Raw genomic sequence first — 20839 nt, 5'->3', positions numbered from 1 at the left:
GTAGACCTCCTCTATAGTCCATAGATCATAGTCAGTCTTGAAGTCTACAGTAGACCTCCTCTATAGTCCATAGATCATAGTCAGTCTTGAAGTCTACAGTAGACCTCCTCTATAGTCCATAGATCATAGTCAGTCTTGAAGTCTACAGTAGACCTCCTCTATAGTCCATAGATCATAGTCAGCTGTAACTGTAAATGGTTAAACAAGGCTTAAAACAATGTTAGCGTGAACCCTGAATCCAGAAACTGAATGGAAGTCTCTTCTGGACACGGTAGACTCCTCCTCATCACTCTATAGATTTCATATAGAGAGACAGCATGCCAACCTGGAGGCCCTGCCTGACCCCAATTAATGAACGACACCATGTCCGGGACAGTAGATTTCTGTCCAACTGTCTCACCCGGTCCAGGTGGTGGTGGTGGTGGGGGGGGGGGGGTGTACCGTGGTGTGTTTCATATGCAGCCACGGCGTGGTGGCCCCATAGGCTGTTCACTGGGCTTTGATTAATGAACAACAAGCTTGACTCGTTCATAAAGGTGTCAAACTGACTGAATAAAAGTCGATGTCATATAGCCTTGCCATTCATAAATCATACCACATAGTTATATGTCCATGGTATTGCATCTGGACAATTAAATGAAAGATCTCCTTTTTGTATTTTTGATATAAAGTCTATCAGAACATCCTAAACAGGGACGTTGAATAGAGTGACTCGTCAGTAGCCTAACGAATCGCATCAGGAAGAGAGCTGTTCATTCGGCTCCCTAATTTGCATACTGGTAGTTGTTTTTGGGGCGATTTATCTGCAGATAAATGATGAAAGCATTTGATGAAGAAGGTGGATCCTCCTCACTGCAGTAGGCAGGCTAGTGGAGCGAGAGCCTCACTCTGGTCCAAAATATGATCAAAGAAAACAGATTGTTTTAAATGTACTGATATGGTATCGTCAAAGATATTGATTATAGGTCTACTGATTTGAATCAGTGTCCACAATGGAGTAGTCAGCTGCTGCTTTGTGTGTAGTAAAGCCCATGTTTAACACCTGCTGTATTACAGATAGCTGAGGAAAGGGCCTGTTAAAAGGAAGCCTGAATCCTGTGGAAGTCAGCAGACTCTTACAGTAGTCTTTTAAAGGTCCATGCTGTCAAATGTTTGTCCCCCCCCTATGTTTTATATATTATTGTACAACAGCTGATGAAACTAACACTGTAAACACACACAACATGGATCAGTGTAATTTCCAGTTAATTGCTGGTTGAAAATATAATATACCAGAGGCCATCAAAACAGAGTTTGTCTGCAACAAACAATCAGAACACCACCCCAGCTCAGGGGATCCTTACTGGCTACTGTGTCTATTTGGCTGGCTGCCCTATGTGCTTGTGGAAAACACTGATTAGTGACGGTCTATTTCAGAGACGTTAGCAGAGCTGTAAAGATGTCAGAGTTGGTTTGAAGTCTCTCCTCTGGAACAACAACCACTACCTCATTACACTATGACCATATCAAGAACACCCAACTGGCCCTGTCTCACCAATTACACAAGGTGTGTGTGTGTGTGTGTGTGTGTGTGTGTGTGATAGCTACAAATCTGTTAAATCGTCTTCTGATTAGGACTCGGAATGGCCATGGACCTCACAAACCCAGCTGTACTGTACTGGCCTGGTACTTCTCACCAAACCCAGCTGTACTGTACTGACCATGGACCTCACAAACCCAGCTGTACTGTACTGACCATGGACCTCACTAACCCAGCTGTACTGTACTGACCATGGACCTCACTAACCCAGCTGTACTGTACTGACCATGGACCTCACAAACCCAGCTGTACTGTACTGACCATGGACCTCACAAACCCAGCTGTACTGTACTGACCATGGACCTCACAAACCCAGCTGTACTGTACTGGCCTGGTACTTCTCACCAAACCCAGCTGTACTGTGCTGGCCTGGTACCTCTCACCAAACCCAGCTGTACTGTGCTGGCCTGGTACTTCTCACCAAACCCAGCTGTACTGTGCTGGCCTGGTACCTCTCACCAAACCCAGCTGTACTGTGCTGGCCTGGTACTTTTCACCAAACCCAGCTGTACTGTGCTGGCCTGGTACCTCTCACCAAACCCAGCTGTACTGTGCTGGCCTCGTTACCCTCCACTGTATTGGCTGGAATCCTGCTGGATGGGACGATGTGAAAAGAAAACATTCGACGCAGTTCAGTACGGTTTGGGTTGGGCTTTTCCAACAATTGTTTACAGACAGATTATTTCACTTATAATTCACTGTATCACAATTCCAGTGGGTCAGAAGTTTACATACACTAAGTTGACTGTGCCTTTAAACAGCTTGGAAAATTCCACACAATTATGTCATGGCTTCAGAAGCTTCTGATAGGCTAATTTACATAATTTGAGTCAATTGGAGGTGTACCTGGGGATGTATTTCAAGGCCTACCTTCAAACTTGCATGGGAAAATCAAAAGAAATCAGCCAAGACTGCTGAAAAAAAATAGTAGACCAAGTCTGGTTCATCCTTGGCATCAATTTCCAAAGCCTGAAGGTACCACGTTCATCTGTACAAACAATAGTACGCAAGTATTAACACCATGGGACCACGCAGCCGTCATACCGCTCAGGAAGGAGACGCGTTCTGTCTCCTAGAGATGAACGTACTTTGGTGCGAAAAGTGCAAATCAGTCCCAGAACTACAGCAAAGGACCTTGTGAAGATGCTGGAGGAAACACGTACAAAAGTATCTATATCCACAGTAAAACGAGTCCTATATCGACATAACCTGAAAGGCCACTCAGCAAGGAAGAAGCAATTGCTCCAAAACGGCCATAAAAAAGCCAAGACTACAGTTTGCAACTGCACATGGGGACAAAGATATTACTTTTTGGAGAAATGTCCTCTGATCTGATGAAACAAAAATAGAACTGTTTGGCCATAATGACCATCGTTATGTTTGGAGGAAAAAGGGGATGCTTGCAAGCTGAAGAACACCATCCCAACCATGAAGCACTGGGGTGGCAGCATCATGTTGTGGGGGTGCTTTGCTGCAGGAGGGACTGGTGCACTTCGCAAAATAGATGGCATCATGAAGCAGGAAAATTCTGTGCATATATTGAAGCAACATCTCAAGACATCAGTCAGGAAGTTAAAGCTTGGTCGCAAATGAGTCTTCCAAATGGACAATGACCCCAAGCATACTTTCAAAGTTGTGGCAAATGGCTTAAGGACAACGAAGTCAAGGTATTGCAGTGGCCATCACAAAGCCCTAACCTCAATCCCATAGAAAATTTGTGGGCAGAACTGAAAAAGTGTGTGAGAGCAAGGAGGCCTACAAACCTGACTCAGTTACACCAGCTCTGTCGGGAGGAATGGGCCAAAATTCACCCAACTTATTGTAGGAAGCTTGTGGAAGGTTACCTGAAACGTTTGGCCCAAGTTAAACAATTTTAAAGGCAATGCTACCAAATACTAATTGAGTGTATGTAAACTTCTGACCCACTGGGAATGTGATTAAATAAAAGCTGAAATATATCATTCTCTCTACTATTATTCTGACATTTCACATTCTTAAAATAGTTCTGATCCTGAATGACCTAAGACAGGGAATTTTTACTAGGATTAAGTGTCAGGGATTGTGAGTTTAAATGTATTTGGCCAAGGTGTATGTAAAACGTCCGACCTCAACTGTGTGTGTGTGTGTGTGTGTGTGTGTGTGTGTTATAGGTTGTGTGTGTCAAGGGCAGTCTACCATCTGGGCTGGTCTGCCTGTGATAAGGCTCAAGTACAAGGTCTAGTGATAGTTGTCTTAGTCCGGGAACAGGGCGGTGGTGCATTCCTGCCTCTACACATCAGGCATAAATGGGGCAGACAGCAGGGTTCCAGGCAGGCAGACAGCAGGGAGGCAGCAGGGTGACATGCAGGCAGGTAGGCAGACAGCAGAGTTCCAGGCAGCCAGACAGCAGGGAGGCAGCAGGGTGACATGCAGGCAGGTAGGCAGACAGCAGGGTTCCAGGCAGCCAGACAGGCAGCCAGACAGGCAGCCAGACAGCAGGGTGACATGCAGGCAGGTCGGCAGACAGCAGAGTTCCAGGCAAGCAGAAGGGTTCAAGACGACAGGGTTCCAGTTAGGCAGAAGGGTTCAAGACGGCAGGGTTCTAGGCAGGCAGACAGCAGGGTTCTAGGCAGGCAGACAGCAGGGTTCTAGGCAGGCAGACAGCAGGGTTCTAGGCAGGCAGACAGCAGGGTTCTAGGCAGGCAGACAGCAGAGTTCTAGGCAGGCAGACAGCAGGGTTCTAGGCAGGCAGACAGCAGGGTTCTAGGCAGGCAGACAGCAGGCTTCCAGGCAGGCTTGCAGACAGCAGGCTTCCAGGCAGGCAGCAGGCTTCCAGGCAGACGGCAGGGTTCCAGGCAGACACATAGCCAGACAGCCAAGCAGGCAGGGAGGCGGGCAGGTGGGTGGTCAGGCGGGTGGTCAGGGTGCCAGACAGCCAGCCAGCAGGGTTCCAGCCAGCAGGGTTCCAGCCAGCAGGGTTCCAGCCAGCAGGGTTCCAGACAGCCAGCCAGCAAGGTTCCAGACAGCCAGCCAGCAAGGTTCCAGACAGCCAGCCAGCAGGGCTCCAGGCAGACAGGCAGCAGTGCTCCAGGCAGCAGGGCTCCAGGCAGACAGGCAGCAGGGCTCCAGGCAGACAGGCAGCAGGGCTCCAGGCAGGGTTCCAGGCAGACACATAGCCGGGCAGGGAGGCAGATGGGCAGACGGGCAGACTTGCAGGGTGACAGGCGGGCGGGCAAACTTGCAGGGTGACAGACAGCAGGGTGCCAGACAAGAGGATTCCAGGCAGATGGGCAGTAGGGTTCCAGGCAGGCAGATAGACAAACAGGCAGGCAAGCTTCCAAACAGCAGGGGTGCAGACAGGCAGGCGGGCAAACAGCAGGGTTCCAGGCAGGCAGACAGCAGGGTTCCAGGCAGTTAGATAGGCAGGCAGGCAGACAGAGGCAGGCAGGCAGGCAGAGGCAGGCAGGCAGACAGAGGCAGGCAGGCAGACAGAGGCAGGCAGGCAGACAGAGGCAGGCAGGCAGACAGAGGCAGGCAGACAGACAGAGGCAGGCAGACAGACAGACAGAGAGGCAGGGTTCCAGCAGGGTGACAGGTGGGCAGGCAGACGGCAGGGTTCCAGCAGGGTGACAGGTGGGCAGGCAGACGGCAGGGTTCCAGCAGGGTGACAGGTGGGCAGGCAGACGGCAGGGTTCCAGCAGGGTGACAGGTGGGCAGGCAGACGGCAGGGTGACAGGTGGGCGGGCAGGGTCCCAGGCAAGCAGGCAGGCAGGGTTTCAGGCAGACAGCAGGCAGGCAGACAGTCAGGCAGGGTGACAGGCAGGCAGACAGTCAGGCAGGGTGACAGGCAGACAGTCAGGCAGGGTGACAGGCAGACAGGGTTCCAGGCAGGCAGACAGACAGCTGCGTTCCAGCCGGGTTCCAGGCAGGTAGGTTTCTAGCAGGCGGGTGGCAGGATTCCAGGCAGGGATCCAGGCAGACAGGGTTCCAGGCAGGGATCCAGGCAGACAGGGTTCCAGGCAGGGATCCAGGCAGACAGGGTTCCCGGCAGGTTTCCTGACAGGGTTCCCGGCAGGTTTCCTGACAGGGTTCCCGGCAGGTTTCCTGACAGGGTTCCCGGCAGGTTTCCTGACAGGGTTCCCGGCAGGTTTCCTGACAGGGTTCCAGGCAGGTTTCCTGACAGGGATCCAGGCAGGCAGTTAGGCAGGGTTCCAGGCAGACAGGGTTCCAGGCAGGTTTCCTGACAGGGTTCCAGGCAGGGTTCCAGGCAGGTTTCCTGGCAGGCGGGCGGCAGGGTTCCAGGCAGGCGGGTTTCTGGGCAGAGTTCCAAGCAGCCGGCGGGCAGGCTTCCGGGCAGGCAGGTTTCCGGGCGGGCAGGCGGCAGACAGGGTTCCGGGCAGGCGCCGGGCTGCAGGATGCTATACAGGCAGACAGACAGACAGACTGCAGGGTTCCAGGCTTCCAGCAGACAGACAGGCAGGCAGCAGGGTTCCAGGCAGACGGACAGCAGGGTTCCAGGCAGACGGACAGCAGGGTTCCAGACAGACGGACAGCAGGGTTCCAGGCAGACGGACAGCAGGGTTCCAGGCAGACGGTCGAACAGGGCTGCGTTCCCAAATGGCACCCTATTTCCTAGTTCACTACTTTTAACCAGAGATCAATGGGTCCTGGTCTGCAGTAGCGCCCTATATAAGGAATAGGGTTCCATTTGGGATGGATCAAGTGTTTATCACACGGATAGTTTATCTAGCCTTGGTCTGCAGGTCCACTTTCCTGATAGCAGATGCCTTTAGACACAGACCTAGGATCAGTTTATATTCCTTATCAACATTAAATCATTGTTAGGTTGGGCATTGAGGGTAGAGAGAGGAGACTTTGAGGGGGACACTGTTTGTAGCTTTTTAGACCGGCTAGACAGGGCCTAGTGTGTGTGTGTGTGTGTGTGTGTGTAAATTGTTCTTATTCCAGAGGAGGGCAAAGCCTTGGCATGGTGAGGAATTAATACACTGTGCTGAGAGAAGGGGACTTCCACTTACTCCTCATGCCAGCAGCATACCACCCTGCATCCCACTGCTGGCTTGCCTCTGAAGCTAACCAGGGTTGATCCTGGTCGGTCCCTGGATGGGAGACCAGATGCAGCTGGAAATGGTGTTGGGGGGCCAGTAGGAGGCACTCTTTCCTCTGGTCTAAAAATAATATGTATATCCCAATGCCCCACCCAGGGCAGTGATTGGGGACATTGCCCTGTGTAGGGTGCCGTCTTTCAGATGAGATGTTAAACAGGTGTCCTGACTCTCTGTGGTCACTAAAGATCCCATAACACTTATAAGAGTAGGGGTGTTAACCCCGGTGTCCTGGCTAAATTCCCAATCTGGCTCTCATACCATCACGGTCACCTAATCATCCCCAGCTTTCAATTGGTTCATTCATCCCCTCTTCTCTCCCCTGTAACTATTCCTCAGGCCATTGCTGTAAATGAGAATGTGTTCTCAGTCAACTTACCTGGTAAAACAATTGACTTTCTCAGTCAGTCTCTCTCACACACATACACACCACACTCTCTGTTTGTGCTCCTCACTGTCTTTCTTTGTAGTGGTCTATTCATAACTGCCTGGGATACAAATCTCTCATTATCTTCCATTGAACAGGGTTGATCGTTTTGTTAGCCCAATAATGTTTGTACCATGTTTTGTGTTGCTACCATATTATGTTGCTACCATATTGTGTTGCTACCATGTTGTTGTTGTTGTGTTGTTGCTACCATGTTTTGTGCTGCTACCATGTTGTGTTGCTACTATGTTGTGTTGCTACCATGCTGTGTTGTCATGTTGCTGTCTTATGTTGTCTTAGGTCTCTCTGTATGTTGTGTTGTCTCTTGTTGTGATGTGTGTTTTGTCCTAGATTTATATTGTATTGTTATTTTTTAATCCCAGGCCCCCGTCCCTGCAGGAGGCCTTTTGGTAGGCCGTCATTGTAAAAAAGAATATGTTCTTAACTGACTTGCCTAGTTAATAAAAAATGAACACCATACTTCTGTTAGTGTGTAAGTGACAGCCTAGCCCACCACAACAGTAAAAGTACTGTACAAGATGTGGTCCACATCCCAAATGGCAGGGTGCTGGTCAAAACTAGTGCACTATATAGGGAATAGGGGGCCATTCTAGGACATAATTGTATACAATGTTTGACTTGGGATGAAAGAAGTACAGGAGCTGTGTTTTTCCAAGTTGGTCCATTAGACTATGTTCACCCAAATACACAAATGACATTGATGCAGTAGAGACCTGGGATTATTCACTGTTAATGGTTCATACACCTCCCATGACAATTATTATGGTGTGGCAGGTAGCCTAGTGGGTAGAGTGTTGGACTAGTAACCAGCAGGTAGCCTAGTGGGTAGAGCGTTGGACTAGTAACCAGCAGGTAGCCTAGTGGGTAGAGCGTTGGACTAGTAACCAGCAGGTAGCCTAGTGGGTAGAGCGTTGGACTAGTAACCAGCAGGTAGCCTAGTGGGTAGAGCGTTGGACTAGTAACCAGCAGGTAGGCTAGTGGGTAGAGCGTTGGACTAGTAACCAGCAGGTAGCCAAGTGGGTAGAGCGTTGGACTAGTAACCAGCAGGTAGCCTAGTGGGTAGAGCGTTGGACTAGTAACCAGCAGGTAGCCTAGTGGGTAGAGCGTTGGACTAGTAACCAGCAGGTAGCCTAGTGGGTAGGGCGTTGGATTAGTAACCAGCAGGTAGCCTAGTGGGTAGAGCGTTGGACTAGTAACCAGCAGGTAGCCTAGTAGGTAGAGCGTTGGACCAGTAACCAGCAGGTAGCCTAGTGGGTAGAGCGTTGGACCAGTAACCAGCAGGTAGCCTAGTGGGTAGAGCGTTGGGCCAGTAACCAGCAGGTAGCCTAGTGGGTAGAGCGTTGGGCCAGTAACCAGCAGGTAGCCTAGTGGGTAGAGCGTTGGACTAGTAACCAGCAGGTAGCCTAGTGGGTAGCGCGTTGGACTAGTAACCAGCAGGTAGCCTAGTGGGTAGAGCGTTGGATTAGTAACCAGCAGGTAGCCTAGTGGGTAGAGCGTTGGGCCAGTAACCAGCAGGTAGCCTAGTGGGTAGAGCGTTGGACTAGTAACCAGCAGGTAGCCTAGTGGGTAGCGCGTTGGACTAGTAACCAGCAGGTAGCCTAGTGGGTAGAGCGTTGGATTAGTAACCAGCAGGTAGCCTAGTGGGTAGAGCGTTGGACCAGTAACCAGCAGGTAGCCTAGTAGGTAGAGCGTTGGACCAGTAACCAGCAGGTAGCCTAGTGGGTAGAGCGTTGGACTAGTAACCAGCAGGTAGCCTAGTGGGTAGAGCGTTGGGCCAGTAACCAGCAGGTAGCCTAGTGGGTAGAGCGTTGGGCCAGTAACCAGCAGGTAGCCTAGTGGGTAGAGCGTTGGACTAGTAACCAGCAGGTAGCCTAGTGGGTAGAGCGTTGGACTAGTAACCAGCAGGTAGCCTAGTGGGTAGAGCGTTGGACTAGTAACCAGCAGGTAGCCTAGTGGGTAGAGCGTTGGACTAGTAACCAGCAGGTAGCCTAGTGGGTAGAGCGTTGGACTAGTAACCAGCAGGTAGCCTAGTAGGTAGAGCGTTGGACCAGTAACCAGCAGGTAGCCTAGTGGGTAGAGCGTTGGACCAGTAACCAGCAGGTAGCCTAGTGGGTAGAGCGTTGGGCCAGTAACCAGCAGGTAGCCTAGTGGGTAGAGCGTTGGGCCAGTAACCAGCAGGTAGCCTAGTGGGTAGAGCGTTGGACTAGTAACCAGCAGGTAGCCTAGTGGGTAGAGCGTTGGACTAGTAACCAGCAGGTAGCCTAGTGGGTAGAGCGTTGGACTAGTAACCAGCAGGTAGCCTAGTGGGTAGAGCGTTGGACTAGTAACCAGCAGGTAGCCTAGTGGGTAGAGCGTTGGACTAGTAACCAGCAGGTAGCCTAGTGGGTAGAGCGTTGGACTAGTAACCGAAAGGTTGCAAGATCGAATCCCCGAGCTGAGAAGGTAAAAATCTGTCGTTCTGCCCTCGAACAAGGCAGTTAACCCACTGTTCCTTGGCCGTCATTGAAAATAAGAATTTGTTCTTAACTGACTTGCCTAGTTACATAAAGGTAAAATAAATCAATAAAAATGGTACCCTACGTTATTGACACTGGAAGGCTTCTGTGTCTGATCCCATGTAGTCCCACCATCTCCTGACGTTGTGCCCTTGATCAAGGCACTTAAGCCCTCCCACAAAGTAGAACTGCACTGTTAGTCACATGTGGTCAACCCTCCATCTGGAGAGCTCCTGGGTGTGCAGGCTTGGTTTCTGATCCATCCCTGAAACACTGCTTATCAAGGTCATGTTGAGCAGCTGATGTTTAGGCTACAGTGGGGTTAGACTGAGGCTGATGTTTAGGCTACAGTGGGCTTAGACCAGGGCTGATGTTTAGGCTACAGTGGGCTTAGACCAGGGCTGATGTTTAGGCTACAGTGGGCTTAGACCAGGGCTGATGTTTAGGCTACAGTGGGGTTAGACTGGGGCTGATGTTTAGGCTACAGTGGGGTTAGACTGGGGCTGATGTTTAGGCTACAGTGGGGTTAGACTGGGGCTGATGTTTAGGCTATAGTGGGGTTAGACCGGGGCTGATGTTTAGGCTATAGTGTGGTTAGACCAGGGCTGATGTTTAGGCTATAGTGTGGTTAGACCAGGGCTGATGTTTAGGCTACAGTGGGGTTAGACCGGGGCTGATGTTTCGACTACAGTGGGGTTAGACTGGGGCTGATGTTTAGACTACAGTGGGGTTAGACTGGGGCTGATGTTTAGACTACAGTGAGGTTAGAACGGGGCTGGAATAAAAGCCTGCCAGTCTGACAGTAACCATCCTGGAGGATACGTCAAAGCTAGGTGTCTAGACATGTTTTATATACAAGGCTCTAATATTCATGTTTCAGGGGAGATCTATGCACAGCAAGTTATTTGTCAATTAGGCTATTCTTTGAAGATTTATAACGTTGTCGCAATTACATGATTACTAGAGGGGAATCCCTTCCCTACGGTGCATATTTATTTAGGTTCTACAGCGCCAGTGGAAAGGTGACAATGACATGAATGCTTAGTTAGCTATAGTTATTAACTAGTGAGAGAACTGCTAGAAGTTATGAACTGGTCCTCCAGTTAGTCTGGCATCATTTTATACCTGCTGCTGAAAAGTTTTCTTTCTGTCTTTCTGCCCCCCCTCGGGCAACGGCCCACTGAAACACCCAGCCCACAGACATGCACTGAAGGGTCAGTCCTGTGATGGCTCATATGTCCATTTTGTACTGTTTCATGTAGTATGCCTTCATGAATTACATTAACAAAAATTCTGAAACTAATTTCCATGACCTGACAAACCTGCATTTGAGAACTTGGAGCAGCTCATCACGTGCATTCAGACTGGCGGATTTTCAATCTGCACAATCTTGAACAGCCTGCTGTCATACACAGATTCACAGACTAGCGGCAAATAAACTTCAACAAAGTGGGATCAGGAAGTGAATTCAAACTCCATTGCTATTCAGTGCAGTTCCCTCCTTCATTCCGCTTTGATCAATCTTTTTTGCCTTGGTGTGTGAATCAGGGCCGGTGATAGGGTGCTTTGTTTAGTAGAGGAACTGGTACACAGTTCCCCAAAAATGTGATGTGCTGATACGGTCCTCTGGACAGCTCTGGCCAAAGTCGAGCACTGATTTGTAGGGATGCACGATATATCGGTAAGCATATCGGAATCGGCCGACTATTAGCTAAAAATGCCAACATCGGCCCGATGTCTAGTTTTTAACGCCGATGTGCAAAACCGATGTCAAAGCTGACCTGCATACCTGTATAACGTAGGTAGATGACATAATGACTGAACAAATTAACGATGAAACAGCACAGCAAGTAAGTGAAAGACACAGGTTTTACTGGTAATGGGGACGTATGTAAATGCCAACAAAATAACTTTTTGGTCTCTGTGTTTCAACTATTTAACTGTACTAGAATGCTTAAAAGGCAGCTAAAATTTTAAATATCAGATATCAGTATCGGCCAAAAATGTCATATCCGTGCATCCCTAACTGCAGAGGTGTGTGTTTACCAGAAAGGATCAAAGCATAAACACACTTTGAGAGCTGTGTGTTTGCTCTTCCTGGCCTCCTGGCAGATCTTCCTGCCTGGGGCATCTGCCTGGCCTCCTGGCAGATCTTCCTGCCTGGGGCATTGGCTCATTGCCTGGCTACCCATCTGCATCACTCCGGCCAGGAGAAAGGACTTCTAGGATGGCAGTCTGACTGAATGGATGTATTGATAGATGGAGCAGGAGAATTGAATTCAGAGTCTTCAGGAAAATCTGGTCTGGCAGTACACACACACACACACACTCTGTCAGTCAACGGGCATGTGGTATTATGCCGTGTCATACTTTCCGTTTTTTATCTCCGCTGGCAAACCAGGTGAAGGACGTGAGAAGAGAAAGCGAGATGGGGCATAAAAACACATACTGATTGCATCCCAAATAGCCCCCTATTCCCTATTTAGAGTACCAGGGCTCAGATCAAAAGTAGTGCACTATATAGGGAATAGGGTACCATTTGAGATACACCCACTGTCTGAAGCTGAGCTGACGGTCTAGACTCTACTCCAGACAGTCCTATGTGACAGCCCATCTAGAATTTTCAGTTTCAAACGGACAAATGACACCTAACTAGACTTCTAAACATAGAGAACTTTACAATTACAACTCCTGTAAAGAACATTCTTTATTAATGGAACATTCGGAGGCTGCAACATGGCATCCATCTATACAACTTGACCTAACTCCACAGTGTGACGTTGACCTAACTCCACAGTGTGACGTTGACCTAACTCCACAGTGTGACGTTGACCTAACTCCACAGTGTGACGTTGACCTAACTCCACAGTGTGACGTTGACCTAACTCCACAGGGTGACGTTGACCTAACTCCACAGTGTGACGTTGACCTAACTCCACAGTGTGACGTTGACCTAACTCCACAGTGTGACGTTGACCTAACTCCACAGTGTGACGTTGACCTAACTCCACAGTGTGACGTTGACCTAACTCCACAGTGTGACCTGGCCGTAGCCATCCTGGTTTATCTCTGAGAGAGGCCGGCTGTCTTCTCTCTGTAACAACCCCATCATGCAACAGTAGATGGATCACCTCACCTCGAGATGTCCAGAGCCTCCCAGCAGCTTTATCTGGTTGTTGCTGCTTCACGTCAGCTGTCAGCTAAGGTCAGGTGTGCTTTAGGAACAGAACTTCCCATTGTTTTACAAACTAGAAATAGTCTGCTTGAATAAGGCAGCATTCAGAGAGTGGCTGCTCTCCCCCTCAAGGTTAGGGACCGAGCATCATAAGGGAAGCATGTGATCGATTCATGAGATTGTAGAAGCCAGCGAACGGATGGTATCCATCCTTCCAAAACAAGACACGTAATACACCACAAAGTGTTTACTTTGTAGCCAGACTGTTCTTTGTCAGAAGCTCGCAGGAATGTGCTTCTTCTGCCTCTGGACTATTGAAGTAGAATGGATGTAGATCTCCAGTATCCAGTCAGACAGGTCATGGCCATTCTGCTGGTCCTTTTTAATAGAAATATGACTGACTCTGGGTCGCTGAGCCGACAGACACCCTGGTGTGCATCCCAAATCGCACACCCTATTCCCTACATAGCACACTACCCTATGGGCCCTGGTCAAAAGTAGTACACCGTATAGAGAATAGCAGGGTACCATTTGGGCCTGGTGTCTTCAACTCTGACAGGGACAGACAGCGGCATTCCTAGCTCTCTGTTTGGACTATAACACTTCACTGGAACAGCAGAAATGCTGGAAAGAGCTGTTCAGTCACCATCGCTATGAGACAGTACAATGCGGTCATAACATGCTTATAACCTATTATAACCACTTCATAATGCTTTATTTATTAATGAAGAAGCTGAACAGAGACGAGTGGTTCAGCATTTAAGCCTTTGTCAGTGAACATGACCTGCCTCCCAAATGGCTTCCCGGTTCCCTACATAGTGCAATACTTTTGACCAGGACCCATGGGGAATATGATGCCATTTGGGACAGTGACATTGTCAGTGAACGTCAGGGGTGTCAAACTCATTCCATGGAGAGCCTTGTGTCTGCAAGTTGTTTTGTTTTTTTCTCTTTTCAATCAAGACCTAGACAACCAGGTGAGGGGAGCACCTTACTGAGACCTAGACAACCAGGTGAGGGGAGCTCCTTACTGAGACCTAGACAACCAGGTGAGGGGAGCTCCTTACTGAGACCTAGACAACCAGGTGAGGGGAGCTCCTTACTGAGACCTAGACAACCAGGTGAGGGGAGTTCTTTACTGAGACCTAGACAACCAGGTGAGGGGAGTTCCTTACTGAGACCTAGACAACCAGGTGAGGGGAGTTCCTTACTGAGACCTAGACAACTAGGTGAGGGGAGTTCCTTACTGAGACCTAGACAACCAGGTGAGGGGAGTTCCTTACTGAGACCTAGACAACCAGGTGAGGGGAGTTCTTTACTGAGACCTAGACAACCAGGTGAGGGGAGTTCTTTACTGAGACCTAGACAACCAGGTGAGGGGAGTTCCTTATGGAGACCTAGACAACAAGGTGAGGAGAGTTCCTTACTGAGACCTAGACAACCAGGTGAGGGGAGTTCCTTACTAATTAGTGACCTTAATTCATCAAGTACAAGAGAGGAGAGAACCCACAGACACTCGGTCCACTGTGGGTTTGACGTCTGTTGTGTGTATGTACCTGGTCGGTGTCAAAGACAATGGCGGCTTTAGCTCGACTGTCCTCCTTGTCTGAGTCTGCTGACTGAAGGTTCTCTCTCTCTCTCTGTCTCTCTGTCTCTGTCTCTCTCTGTGTGGCCTTCCTGTCTTCATTGTGATAAGCCAAGGTTCATCTAATCCCTCGCTGCCTCAGAGTAATGGATCAACCGACACTTTCTCTGGTCATGCAGGTGTAGGCTATATAACACACACACACACACACACACACACACACACACACACACACACACACACTGCCTTTGTAACTGCTCTTCTCTTTGCTCAGGGTAAGCAAGAAGGTAGAGAGAGGGAGTACTCTACATGCACATCCTGGCACTTGGCTCATGGTGTTACAGTCCGTAGCTCAGCCTTGTGCAGTAACATCTCATGTGTCCTCTACAGCCCCTGACTGCTCACTGAAACACTCTGTCTGTTTTCATGCTTCCACAGACCCCAGTTTTGTAGAACGACACCTCAGTTCCCGTAGAACGACACCTCAGTTCCTGTTCCACGTGGAGCGACACACCCCTGTTCCACGTGGAGCGACACACCCCTGTTCCACGTGGCGCGACACACCCCTGTTCCACGTGGCGCGACACACCCCTGTTCCACGTGGCGCGACACACCCCTGTTCCACGTGGCGCGACACACCCGTGTTCCACGTGGCGCGACACACCCGTGTTCCACGTGGCGCGACACACCCGTGTTCCACGTGGCGCGACACACCCGTGTTCCACGTGGCGCGACACACCCGTGTTCCACGTGGCGCGACACACCCGTGTTCCACGTGGCGCGACACACCCGTGTTCCACGTGGCGCGACACACCCGTGTTCCACGTGGCGCGACACACCTCAGATCCCGTTCCACGTGGCGCGACACACCTCAGATCCCATACACTCGGAACACACTTGGGTTGTGTTCAGTTAGAACAAACTGGTGAAAAGATTTTGAAACGGAGGACATGCTAGAGGATCTTGTCCAAAGGGGACAAACTCTTTTCTGTGTCTGTCTCTCTGGCATGTCTCCTTTATCTCTGACATACAGGGCCTTGGAGAAGTATTCAGACCCCTTGACTTTTTCCACATTTTGTTAGGTTACAGCCTTATTCTAAAATTGTTTAATTCGTTTTTTTACATAAGTATTCAGACCCTTTATTCAGTAAATTGTTGAAGCACCTTTGGCAACGATTTATAGCATTGAGTTGTCTTAGGTATGACGCTACAAGCTTGGCACACCTATATTTGGGGAGTTTCTCCCATTTTCTGCAGATCCTCGCAAGCTCTGTCAGGTTGGATGGGGAGTGTTGCTGCACAGCTGTTTTCATGTCTCTCCAGAGATGTTCAAGTCCGGGCTCTGGCTGGGCCACTCAAGGACATTCAGAGACTTGTCCCGAAGCCACTCCTGCATTGTCTTGGCTGTGTGCTTAGGGTTGTTGTCCTGTTAGAAGGTGAACCTACACCCCAATTCTGAGGTCCTGAGCAGGTTTTCATCAAGGATCTCTCTATACTTTGATCCGTTCATCTTTCCCTCGATCCTGACTAGTCTCCCAGTCCCTGCCGCTGAAAAACATCCCCACAGCATGATGCTGCCACCACCATGCTTCACCGTAGGGATGGTGCCAGGTTTCGTCCAGAAGTGACGATTGGCATTCAGGCTTAAGAGTTCAATCTTGGTTTCATTACACCAGAGAATCTTGTTTCTCATGGTCTGAGAGTCTTTAGTGTCTGTTGGCAAACTCCAAGCGGGCTGTCATGTGCCTTTTACTGAGGAGTGGCTCCCGTCTGGCCACTCTACCATAAAGGCCTGATTGGTGGAGTGCTGCAGACATTGTCCTTCTGGAAGGTTCTCCCATCTCCACAGAGGAACTCTAGAGCTCTGTCAGAGTGACCATCAAGTTCGACACCATCAAGTTCGACACAATTCCTTCTCGGAACTCTATGGACAATTCTTTCAAATAGGTTTTTGCTCTGACATGCGCTGTCAACTCTGGGACCTTATTTACATTAGTATTCAGACCCTTTGCTATGAGACTTGAAATTGAGCTCAGGTGCATCCTGTTTCGATTGATCATCCTTGATGTTTCTACAATTTGATTGGAGTCCACCTGTGGTAAATTCAATTCATTGGACATGATTTGGAAAGGCATACATCTGTGTATATAAGGTATTTCTGTTTTTACAATTTTAATACATTTGCCAAAATTTCTAAAGACCTATTTTTGCTTTGTAATTCTGAGATATGGTGTGGAGATTGCTGAGTTGTTTATATAGTTTTTATCCATTTTAGAATAAGGCTGTAACATAACAAAATGTGGAAAAAGGGAAATGGTCTGTATACTTTCTGAATGTGCTGTATCTCTCATCTCTGGCATATCTGTGTCCTTGATTGAAGGGGGATGTTAGTGACATTTTACTAACCAGGGCAAGTTATTTTATCTACACCCTAAAAAATAGTATAATTAGTAAATGTTTTAACCTTCAACCTCAATTATCATATACTGTGAACAGTTTTGTCTTTCCTTTTGACACCGTGATATTCTGTAACCTCATTTCTCCCCTGCGGTGCTACCTTCAACCCTCCCCTGCAGTGCTAACCTCAACCCTCCCCTGCAGTGCTAACCTCAACCCTCCCCTGCAGTGCTAACCTCAACCCTCCCCTGCAGTGCTAACCTCAACCCTGCAGTGCTAGCCTCAACTCTCCCCTGCAGTGCCAGCCTCATCTCTCCCCTGCAGTGCTAACCTCAACCCTCCCCTGCAGTGCCAACCTCAACCCTCCCCTGCAGTGCTACCCTCAACCCTCCCCTGCAGTGCTAACCTCAACCCTCCCCTGCAGTGCTACCCTCAGCCCTCCCCTGCAGTGCTAACCTCAACCCTCCCCTGCAGTGCTACCTTCAATCCTCCCCGCAGTGCTAACCTCAACCCTCCCCTGCAGTGCTACCCTCAGCCCTCCCCTGCAGTGCTAACCTCAATCCTCCCCTGCAGTGCTAACCTCAACCCTCCCCTGCAGTGCTACCCTCAACCCTCCCCTGCAGTGCCAACCTCAACCCTCCCCTGCAGTGCCACCCTCAACCCTCCCCTGCAGTGCCACCCTCAACCCTCCCCTGCAGTGCCAACCTCAACCTTCCCCTGCAGTGCCAACCTCAACCCTCCCCTGCAGTGCAACCTCAACCCTCCCCTGCAGTGCAGCCTCAACCCTCCCCTGCAGTGCCAGCCTCAACCCCCTCCCCTGCAGTGCCAGCCTCAACCCCCTCCCCTGCAGTGCTACCTTCAACCCTCCCCTGCAGTGCTACCTTCAACCCTCCCCTGCAGTGCTACCTTCAACCCTCCCCTGCAGTGCCAGCCTCAACCCCCTCCCCTGCAGTGCCAGCCTCAACCCCCTCCCCTGCAGTGCCAGCCTCAACCCCCTCCCCTGCAGTGCTACCTTCAACCCTCCCCTGCAGTGCTACCTTCAACCCTCCCCTGCAGTGCTACCCTCAACCCTCCCCTGCAGTGCTACCCTCAACCCTCCCCTGCAGTGCTACCCTCAACCCTCCCCTGCAGTGCTACCCTCAAACCTCCCCTGCAGTGCCAACCTCAACCCTCCCCTGCAGTGCTACCCTCAACCCTCCCCTGCAGTGCCAACCTCAACCCTCCCCTGCAGTGCTACCCTCAACCCTCCCCTGCAGTGCTAACCTCAAACCTCCCCTGCAGTGCCAACCTCAACCCTCCCCTGCGGTGCTAACCTCAAACCTCCCCTGCAGTGCCAACCTCAACCCTCCCCTGCAGTGCCAACCTCAACCCTCCCCTGCAGTGCCAACCTCAAACCTCCCCTGCAGTGCCAACCTCAATCCTCCCCTGCAGTGCCAACCTCAACCCTCCCCTGCAGTGCCAACCTCAATCCTCCCCTGCAGTGCCAACCTCAACCCTCCCCTGCAGTGCTAACCTCAATCCTCCCCTGCAGTGCCAACCTCAATCCTCCCCTGCAGTGCCAACCTCAACCCTCCCCTGCAGTGCTAACCTCAATCCTCCCCTGCAGTGCCAACCTCAACCCTCCCCTGCAGTGCCAACCTCAACCCTCCCCTGCAGTGCCAACCTCAACCCTCCCCTGCAGTGCCAACCTCAATCCTCCCCTGCAGTGCCAACCTCAACCCTCCCCTGCAGTGCTAACCTCAACCCCCTCCCCTGCAGTGCTACCTTCAACCCCCTCCCCTGCAGTGCTACCTTCAACCCTCCCCCGCAGTGCTGACCTCAACCCTCCCCCGCAGTGCCGACCTCAGCCCTCCCCGCAGTGCCGACCTCAGCCCTCCCCCGCAGTGCCGACCTCAGCCCTCCCCCGCAGTGCCGACCTCAGCCCTCCCCCGCAGTGCCGACCTCAGCCCTCCCCCGCAGTGCCGGCCTCAGCCCTCCCCCGCAGTGCCGGCCTCAACCCTCCCCCGCAGTGCCGGCCTCAACCCTTCCCCGCAGTGCCGGCCTCAACCCTCCCCCGCAGTGCCGGCCTCAACCCTCCCCCGCAGTGCCGGTTATGGAGTTGTTTCCTTCTGGGGTTATAGGTCAATGACGTGAATGGGTGTGTAGTGTACCAACTTCAGGATATCCTATAGGCCTAGCTCTAGTTGAGTACTGATGCTGTGTCCCCTTTCCCTGATCCCCCCTCCCTGTGTGTGTGTAAGTCTGGCAGATATTTTAGATGTAATCTTGAAATATATTTTAGTCTTAGTCACATTTTTGTTATTTCATCCTTTGTTTTAGTTATCAGTGGATGAAAACTCTGGACAGTGTTAGTTCAGTCTCATTTTAGTCACATTGCAGTCAGTGTGATAATTTATTTTATTTCATTAAATAATGAATATTTACCTTGCATATTCAGATAGGACTAGTTGGACAAGGCTATCTCCTTGTATACCATAGCTGGCAACATTGTAACCAATGCCAATCCCTAATTAACCATATAGGACATACATTTAGCTGTGAATTTCTCCCCATCATAACCGTCAGAGTGATTTCCTTGAAAAGGGGAGAATGAGCTTTTCAACAATGCCAGAAGTATTACTGTACTCCGAATATTGAGGAATAGTATTACTGTATTTTGTTTTTCCAATCGGGGGGAAAAAAGCAACTACAAAATCGCTATTGACAACCGCTGGAGTGGCAACACAGATGAACAACAGCCCACATGGTAACATAGAGCTTCTGGTGTGATCAGAACAGAAATGGCCAATAGGAAAGCAAAGATTATCAAAGACGTTATTGTTTCTAATTGAGGTGTCCTGGTTGTGAATCAGTTCAAAAGAGAGACCGAGACAAGTGATTTGAAGTGACCGGGGTGTGTGTGTGTGTGTGTGTGTGTGTGTGTGTGTGTGTGTGTGTGTGTGTGAGAGAGCCAGATCAACTCAATTAGCTTGCGCAACAAAGACGTTATTGGCCAATGAGAGGATTGTATTCTGCAAAGGGATGCTCTCTTCTGATTGGACAAAACAGCTGAAAAGGAGCTTCATGTCAAATTGAATGTCCATTAGTCTAACGTGGAATTCTTGTCTTGTTACATTTTCATCAACTTTTTCAAGTTATTGTCATTAGTAGTCATCAGGAAAAATAGGTCGTTGGTGACTATTTTTCGTCATAGTTATTTTTGACAAAATGAACGTGTGTGTGTTTGTGTGTTTTAATGTTGGCTTCCCTCACTGATCCCTCGTCCTCCAGTGACATCACAGCTCCAGTAATAAGTGGTGGTTATAAAAGATTTAGAGTTATATAGAGCAGCTGGAGGGGGAAGACTAGAGAGGGTTTCACCATCAGAGCAGATGGAGGTGGACGGCTGGAGAGGGTTTCACCATCAGAGCAGCTGGAGGGGGACTGACCCTGGGGGGGTATCATAATAACTCCATGTGGAGACCCCTCTAGACTGACCCTGGGGGATATCATTACTCCATGTGGAGACCCCTCTAGACTGACCCTGGGGGATATCATTACTCCATGTGGAGACCCCTCTAGACTGACCCTGGGGGATATCATTACTCCCTGTGGAGACCCCTCTAGACTGACCCTGGGGGATATCATTACTCCATGTGGAAACACCTCTAGACTGACCCTGGGGGATATCATTACTCCATGTGGAAACACCTCTAGACTGACCCTGGAGACGCGTGTTAGGAGGATCTAGCTGCAGCTATTAGCATATTGCTAATACTAATCCATTTCTCATAGGGGTAGGGCAGAGGGACAGTAAGGACCTAGTGTTAACTAGCGAGTGGCTAATATTTGCTTTGGAAGTTAGCGGGCAGCGAAGGTTTGGTTCAGCGCGGAACCTAAGTCTCTAATGTACTGTAGGTAGGCTAGTCAATTCTTACTGAGACCACATTGTCTCAATGCATAGCTGCTGCTTGTCCATGTTTATGTGTTGTGGCTGCATCAATAGTGATGCGTCTTCATGGTCTGAAGAAGAGGAGGAGGAGGAGGAGGAGGAGAAGGAGGAGCAGCAGCGAGTGGAT

General features: G+C 50.0%; 1 protein-coding gene across 1 annotated transcript in view; it reads left to right on the top strand.

Moving 5' to 3' along the window:
* The window catches only part of LOC115166755 (high affinity cAMP-specific and IBMX-insensitive 3',5'-cyclic phosphodiesterase 8A), a 129751-nt gene that overhangs the window by 11356 nt on the left and 97556 nt on the right, over positions 1-20839 (top strand). The gene's annotated exons all lie outside the window — the stretch shown is intronic.

Source organism: Salmo trutta, chromosome 29 (genome assembly GCF_901001165.1).
Source record: "Salmo trutta chromosome 29, fSalTru1.1, whole genome shotgun sequence".
Lineage (NCBI taxonomy): Eukaryota > Metazoa > Chordata > Actinopteri > Salmoniformes > Salmonidae > Salmo > Salmo trutta.
Note: the sequence above shows the minus strand (reverse complement) of the source record. Positions and strands in the feature narration are given on the sequence as shown.